The following is an 8,385-nucleotide window of genomic DNA, read 5'->3' on the forward strand; positions in this document are numbered from 1 at the left end:
AGAGGGATCGGTGGTATTTAAGAAGTTAGATGTAACTACGGGTGTAAAACGGTATTTTGACCCAGCTATAGTTATAAGCAATTTGTGAATGATCGACTCCCTATTGATTGGTTATATTCGTAGACATAGAAATAAATCTATAGTATAAATAGTGCAACTATTGGTCTTTAGTGAAGTGACTGTTAGTTAATGAAAATTGATTAAATTAATTAAAGAGTTTAATTAATTCATCTTATATCATTGGAGCTTCTAATCTGTAGGTCAATAAGGTTCCTTGTTAGCTCACTAAATGATATATAATAGGAATGGTTTTAAGTGTTCAAATCAATTGTATATTAATGAGATTAACATAATATGGTTAAATGTGATCTATAATTAAGAAAGAAAAATATTTGAATAAGATTCAAATATTAAAGAGATATTTACATATAAATATGTGAAATTATATATTGATTAATTCTATAGTAAATATGATTTAATAAAGTTGTTTAATTGATTAATTAATGGTTAATTAATCAATTAATTAATTTTTGAGAAGTAGAGATAAATAAATATGTGATGTTTATTTATTTATTAATTAAATATGTACATTAAATTAGATTTAATATATATGGCTACTTAATTATTGGACGAATTAATTAAATAAAACTTATTTAGTTAAATTAGAACTAGAGTAGAAATAGAAAATACTAGGAGAAGGTGGTCACCCTTCCTCTCTTTAAATAGGTCTTCATGGGCCATGTTTGTGACACAGTTGAATTGAGAATTTTGAATCCTAGTCTCCTACTACTTCTCTCAAAATCTCTTATTTTCTCTACTACTTCTTCTTTCTCTTCCAAATCCTGGAGATCATACGTCCAATTCTTGGGATCTTAGAGAATAACAAGGTTTCACTTACGGTGGTATCCCTTGATTATTAAAGAGACGTTCCGAAGAAGACGGAGAGGAAATCGTGATAATTTTGGAAATCTACAAAGGTAAGGTTTAGCTCTTCCCTCTTTTCTTCTCTTAAATGCATGCTAATCTTGATTTTTTATCCATTATATTATTATTTTTATACCTTATTTTGTTTATGTTAAGTCGAAAATGAAATTGCAAGGCGTCACACGCTTCCGCTTGGGATTCAATCTCTTCACATTTAGGAGTTCTAAGCAGCAAATGCCTAATGTTGTGATTGTTAGTTAGATCTTAAATTACTTCAAGCTCAGTTTTTTTATCCTATGGTGCCCCTTATTTCTAAGGTGACGTGAAAATCCTATTTCTAGGCTCTTATAAGCTCATATCTCTTTGTGACATCCGTTTACACCTTAACCTTCTCAACATTCGAACATCACTAGATCGTTAAAGAAAATTGTCAATTTAGCTTACTGATTTTATCTTTAAATTCAACAAAGAGAATGTGTAAAACCAAGTGGTATGAAATACAACATTGCTTAAGCCATAAAAACCCTAGAGCATTCACATTGTTGAACACCTAGGAGGATTTAGCTCATGACTAAATGATAAAATAATGAATTTTAGAAATCATAGTTACAAGATAGATTCGACGGGTAAAGGGAATAAAGAAAATACAAAACATAAATGAAATGAATAGTGCTGGAAATACAACTCAAGATGCCTCGAGGAAAGTCCTCAAATTCAGTCTTTCCCTAGGCTAATTCTTCCTTTTCATGGATGAACCATCTCTCATCGCACGCTTTCATGGGATGAGATGACCTAGAGTGATCCCGTCTCAGAGGAACTTTCATCTTGAGGCTGTTAACTTCAGAAGTTGAGAAGTCACCCAAAAGGACTGACTAAAATGACAGAAACTATGAGTAAATCATGATAGAGTCGTCGATGGAGAGTCATGTGTTAAAATGAGGAGCTTCCCTTCCATCTATAGGCTCCAAATCGGTTGAGGAAGGTCGAGAATCAAGCTCTAGGAGTTAACCAAATCATTTTAGGGCTGAACCATGCTTGGAACGAGAAAAACGCAACCTCCATTGACTTAATCGATTTCTGAAAAATTAAGGCCCAGTGATGCGGTCACAATGAAATCTGGCGAAGCGGCTGCATTTTAAATAAAATAATCTCCAAATTGGTCAAAGTTACCTGCCAAAGTTCACAAAACCACCTAAAATTAGTAAATATGAACTTTTAAGACAAACAAGACCTATAAACTCATTTTATCTATTAAGACTAAATCTAGAGGGAAACACATGCAAATTTTGTTTTTTCTAAATAAAAGTATGTAAACAAATGCCTAAAGCATGCAAAGCATGCATATTTCATGGCACCACGACTAACACTAATTGTGATCTATAGTCAAATTATTATTATAATTTAGACCATTGTTTGTAACACCATAATAAAAAATGTATCTTTATACCAAGCTTAACAACCACTGTTGTGATAGATTACTACCAAGTTTTCAAAACTATAATGTAAACATTAACTTTACACAAGGGTCGGCTAAAACCATGATCTAAAATCATACTATAGACTACATGCATTTAGTATAAAAATTAAATTTACTAAAAAATCAACACTTTTTAAAGTTTAGAGACATATATTATATAAACTTAGAAAACGATATACTAAACTTGTAATTTCACGTCTCATTTATATTTAAAATTTTCATATCATAAATTGATAGCTTGTAGAAATATAAACTATTGTATCCTTTTACTTAGAATTATGAGGATTGATGAGCAGAATATGCATTGATAATACTAAAGATTCTTGTGAAAAAGTGAGTTTGGGCGGATCAACACTGGAAATCCCCACTAACCCTACATCATGCGTTATTTTGTATCCGAATGTCTATTTTTGTAGTTTTTGTAGGAATCGATCGCATGCGTTGATCCCAGACCATCGCAAAGATGCTCGCATGTGTTGATCTTCATGAAGACCAGTTCGTCGCATGAAATGCTGCAACTAAAGAGTGGTAACCGTGATAGAAGGTTGATCGCAAGGTGGGTGGAATGTGTTGATACTATAGAAGAAACAATCATGAATGCATACCTTGGGAGTATCAAAGAGATAAGATGATGTTGACATTCCACCTACCGCGTCAGAAATGGCAGTGATTCAGAGTGGGATTACCAATGCTGTCAGGCGTTTGAGCTCTATAAATAGAGCCCTTGGAGCCCAAATTCAAAGTATCTGAGTCTCTGCCTTGGGCAGATTCTTGTGATCATAGATGAGAGCGTGAGCAAGACATTCTTTGAGAGTTCTTCACCTCCATAACCCTTTCTAAGTGATGACCGGAGCTTCGCCATAGATAGAACTCGAGAGAGACTACTCGACCACCCATCCATGGCACCACCGACAGCCATGACGTACATCTAATGAAAGCAAGAGATTGTCTACATCTAGCTCTCCATCTCTCTTCTCACCTCTATGTTGTATTACATTTTGGCTTAAGACATTAACACATTTTGTAATCAATGCATCTCTTTAGTTCCTTCAACACCATCTTCATCATCTCCTTCTTCTTTATCATATTTTACTTTCATCGCATGAGTTAAGTGTAGATTGCAAGAGTTATCGCATAATCAATCATGCGGCATAGAGATATGATACATGTAGCAAACCACCAAGAAGTGTGTGTTGCGCGAGTATAGTGAGGCAATCCTCTTTGCTTAGTGTGAGGCTAGCGCAATGCTTGTCTATGAGCTAAGTAGCTATAACCAACTGCCTGATAGGGTAGGTAGTGGAACTCACTAAGCAAAGTAAGCAGTGTTCCTATAGATAGGAATAATCTTATGATTAACACAACCATGCATTATAGAGATAGAAGCATGTGGCTGATCACCGAGAGGTGTGTGATGCGTTAGTGTGGCGAGTTGGGATTACTCTTGCGACTAAACTTAATGACTTGGTGAATTTATCCCCTCCACAATTCTACTTCTCCATGCATCTAATTACACATTAACAGTTGTCACATCTCTACCAACTCTCATAGTAAAACTTCTATTGCTCAATCTTTTTATCTATGAGTAGGAGTATATGATATTATGTTGAATTCGGATTAATCTTTTATTGTTTATGATTAATCTAATTTTTAGATTTTGAGATTGATATATATAATTCAAATGCTCTTATTCTATTTCCTTATCTCCATGAATTATTTGATAGATTTAAGTTATTTTATAAGCATGAAATGTTCAAATTATTAAATCAATATTACATTTGATATTCTAGTACATCATATACTGGATATTGCAAGATATATATATATACATATATACCATGAATTTAGTATTGCAATTGATATGTTTGTATACAATGTATCCATTACATAGATTTATTTGTAGTTAATTTTGTTCGATTAGAAATTGATTATAAAGAACTCTGTCTAAGGATGGTTCTATCTTGGTTACGATATATAAATTGATCCAGATTTATAATATATATTTGAAAACATAAAAATGTTATTTCTAAAATTTCATACTATTTGTATTGCTCAAACGAATATTCACAACATTCATTGGATTTGATAACATGTCACAAAATAAAAGCATTATACAAATTGAAGAAAGCTCATTTTAGTACGGAATCAGGACATCTATGCTTAAATAGGTCGATAAGTTGTGGATTGTTCACTAATTATTATTATTTCTTTGTTTTATTATAATTAATAATACCTATTTTGTTTTTATAAGAAGGCACCAGTGGTCTAGTGGTAGAATAGTACCCTGCCACGGTACAGACCCGGGTTCGATTCCCGGCTGGTGCACTTTCCATTTGTCCTGCTGTGAGGACATCTGTGCTGTAGTGATCGTGGGTCGATCACAACCATCGGATCTTTCTGACGAGATCATGGCACTTCTGAGCTTGACAATTTTTTTTAATTCTCTTTAAAAAATAGTTTGTGAATTTATGAAATATTTGATAATATGACCTTATGGATATAACATATGATTGAGACCCTTCTGAGCTTGACAACTTATGAGACCCTTCTATTTCTCCATTTATGTTGACGCTACTGTGCTTATAGAAACACTTCCAAATGCGTTTCAAATGGATGAAATATTCTATTAGCTAAGTAAATTTTCTTAAATGGCAAAAACAATCCATGAATTCTCTATTTTTATTGTTCTTGGATCCATTAGTGATAGACTTCTATCATTGAAATTTATTAGTGATAGACTTTTATCACTAAAAGCATGTGATATATTATAATGCACCCGACTTTTCGGGAACTCTAACTAGAGCCATTACTGCAGTTTCAAAACTAAAATTAGTTGACCATTCAAATTTAAGCTGAACATTTTATAATCAAATAAAGCCATTAAAAACAATTTAATGAAAAGTCTAGATGAATCTTTAGTTCGGGATTCCTAAAAACTATAATTAAAAAGAAACATTCAAACTTAAAACAACTAAAATTAGTAGTTCTCATAAGCTTTCAAAACATTGTGAAAAAATGATACGGTGAACATTCATCCTAATCAATCATCTCTAGTATGTTCTTGCCTATGTCTGAAGAACTTTTTAGGAAATAAATTAGTGTTTAAAATTCCTAAAAAGTAACCCCATTGTTGGGGTTAGGATATGAACTGAATGTTATGAAACTGATGGGGCCTAAATTGAACGTAGTTGGTCATTTGGATGAACGACTTAACCCAACCAAATGTAGGTGAGATGTACACCCCTTATACAAGAGCAACTTTTGTTGAATATTTTATGTACACAAAAACAATACACTTCAATCATTTATGATGATCCCTCCAAACAAGCACAAGCTTATGGACAAAAGTCCCTTCTTTTACGAAGATCGTCGGGCCACAAAGTTTATCTGAAAGGGGATTAAATTAATCGAAGAGTTTAATTAATTAATCTCATATCATTGGAACTTCAATCTATAGGTCCATAAAGTCCTCTTGTTAGCTCAATAATGATTAATGATACTCAAATTAATTTTGGTTTAGTTTGAATTATTCAATTTATTTAAAGAGAATGTATATGATATAATCAATATAATGTATTTGATACATTATAATATAATTTTAATGAGAAAAATAAATATTTGAATATGTTTCCAATATTAATTATATGAATGTGATTCATATAAAAACTATAGTTTAAAATTAATATGAGTATGATTCATATTAATACTATAAGTTATATGAGAGAATTATAAACTATAGGTTATATTTTATATGTGATATAATATAAACTAGAGGTTATATGTTATACGTGATATAACATATGATTTGATATTGATATTAAATTAGTTAATATATATTAAAAATTCAAATTTTTTAAATTTGAAAATTAACTCCCGAGGGAAGTTGATTTCAATTAAGGTAGGGAGTTATTGATAACTCTCTGAACCCCCTCTCATATACGTGAAAGATAGAGAAGGGAATTCAGAAGTTGAAAATGAAATTGGTTTCACGGATCCCACTCAATCTATTTCTCCTAAGCATTGCTCTCAAAGAAAAACTCTCTCCCTTCCTTAGACAAAAATTAATCCACAGAAGCTCACAACTCTCTGTGATTCTCTCCTTGAGAATAACAAGGAAGACGTTGTGAAGGTGTCCTCATTATGGTGTTCGAGTTTCTATTGTGTTGTTGTATTCGTGGTGCTGAGATCAGGAAAAGTAATGTATCGATTCGTGATCCACTACCAGAGAGGAAATGCGAAGAACTAGTTCTCCAAGGGTTAGTTTCGATTTCCCTTTCTTCTCTATTTTGTAGTAGAAGCATGCTTAGGTTTATTTTTGTTTATACTGTTTCCATTGCCTCTGTAATTTTCAAGTTATGTAAAACAAATTTAATCTTTTGGAGTGAAGATTGAAGTTGAATTCGTGGATTGAAGAACTGTTGGAGTTGATGCCCTAAATCTCGTAGGGTCTTTTATTTTGTAAACATATATATAAAAAAAACTTTGTGATTTATAATATATGATACTTTATTCACTTCAGTCTATGAAATATGAGATATTTTAGTTGCATTAACCACAATCCAATAAACTAAGATCTATGGTTATCGTTGTAACTTAAGCATATATGTGTAGACATAAAAGTAGATCGTGCTTTAAGTGATAACCTAAATGGTATGTAGTATATGGATAAAGGAGGGATACCTTATCCTGGTGACACTATGAGTGTGGCCCGCTTTGTAGGTGTTACAAATATTGTAAAGTGCTACAAATGATGTGATTCTGATCATTCGTGTATTAGACATGCGAGCGCGGATACTCTATACAAAGGATTTTGTATAAGATCGAACCACAAAATGGTTAGTCTCGTTATATAACGTCGTTCATAATTAAGACTTTCATTTCAGTAGGATGACCATAGATAACATGACCTTAATCCTGAGTGAGTTGTGAACTCCTGCTTATGAAGGCGGTTCTTTGATTTGCATGGGTGAGAGTGGCTAGATCGCCAACTCAAACCTACCACTTTGGGGATTCATCTGATTGGGAGTTGGAAACTCAGCTACACAAGATGGAATTCACTCATTCCTCGAAGCAGGGGTAAGTAGATAAATTGCTCCCTTAAGGGCTGATTTTAGGGCTTGAACAATGTGGTGCCACACCTTCTCTTGGCCCGAAAAGGGTTTAGTCATAGTAAGACTATGATCTATTGTTCATTAGAGGAATCAATGGTACTTAAGGAGTTAGATGTAACTATAGGAGAAAAACGGTAAATTGGTCCAGCTGTACTTATGAGCGATTTGTGAAGGGTCGTCGTACTATTGATTGGCTATATCCAATGGATAGAGAAATATATTTGTAATGCGGAGAGTGCAGCTGTCGGTCTTTAGTGGAGTGCCCGACCGTTAATGGATGGTGGATATCGTGATTAAAGAGTTTAGTAATTTATTCACATACATTGGAGCTTCAAGCTATAGATCCATAAGGCCCCCTTGGTAGCTTAATGGATTCAAGTTGAAAATCAGTTTTTGGGTTAGTTTGAAATGTTCAAATTGACAATAGAGAATTTGATTTGTATGTATTTTTCCTCTATGTTTTTCAACATTATAAACATCGTATATATTTGTATGTTTATTCTCACTGGAGTTTTAGTCCAAGTGGGAGATTGTTGGGGATGTCCTAAAAACTCGCAATTCGTAATTCATGTTAAAAATTCTATTTATCAATAAAATATTATTGAATATTTAAAGTTGTTGATATTGCATTTTATTATGAAATCCAATAAACAAATCCATGGCTATAGTATCAATACTTTAACTTTATGTAAAGACATAAAAAGGATCAAGTTATAGTATATAGCCTAAATAGTCTATAAGTATATGGATGAAATTGGGTATCTCATCCTGGTAACACTATTAGATGCGGCCTATTTTGTATGCTGATAAAAATGATGTGATCCACAGATAATTCATGTAGAGCCTGCATAAAAACTTTATGTAATGAGTCTGCAT

At 32.7% G+C, this 8,385-nt stretch overlaps 2 non-coding genes across 2 annotated transcripts; both read left to right on the forward strand.

Moving 5' to 3' along the window:
- The first annotated feature begins 4,652 nt into the window (after nucleotides 1-4,652).
- TRNAG-GCC (transfer RNA glycine (anticodon GCC)) lies at nucleotides 4,653-4,723 on the forward strand. The gene has a single exon. It is a non-coding gene; the product is annotated as a tRNA-Gly (tRNA).
- A 13-nt stretch (nucleotides 4,724-4,736) lies between these two features.
- LOC120068981 (small nucleolar RNA snoR114) lies at nucleotides 4,737-4,823 on the forward strand. Its single transcript, XR_005479413.1, has one exon. It is a non-coding gene; the product is annotated as a small nucleolar RNA snoR114 (small nucleolar RNA).
- The last annotated feature ends 3,562 nt before the right edge of the window (nucleotides 4,824-8,385 follow it).

This window comes from Benincasa hispida, chromosome 7 (assembly GCF_027475165.1).
Source record: "Benincasa hispida cultivar pf3 chromosome 7, pf3_genome.v1.1, whole genome shotgun sequence".
Lineage (NCBI taxonomy): Eukaryota > Viridiplantae > Streptophyta > Magnoliopsida > Cucurbitales > Cucurbitaceae > Benincasa > Benincasa hispida.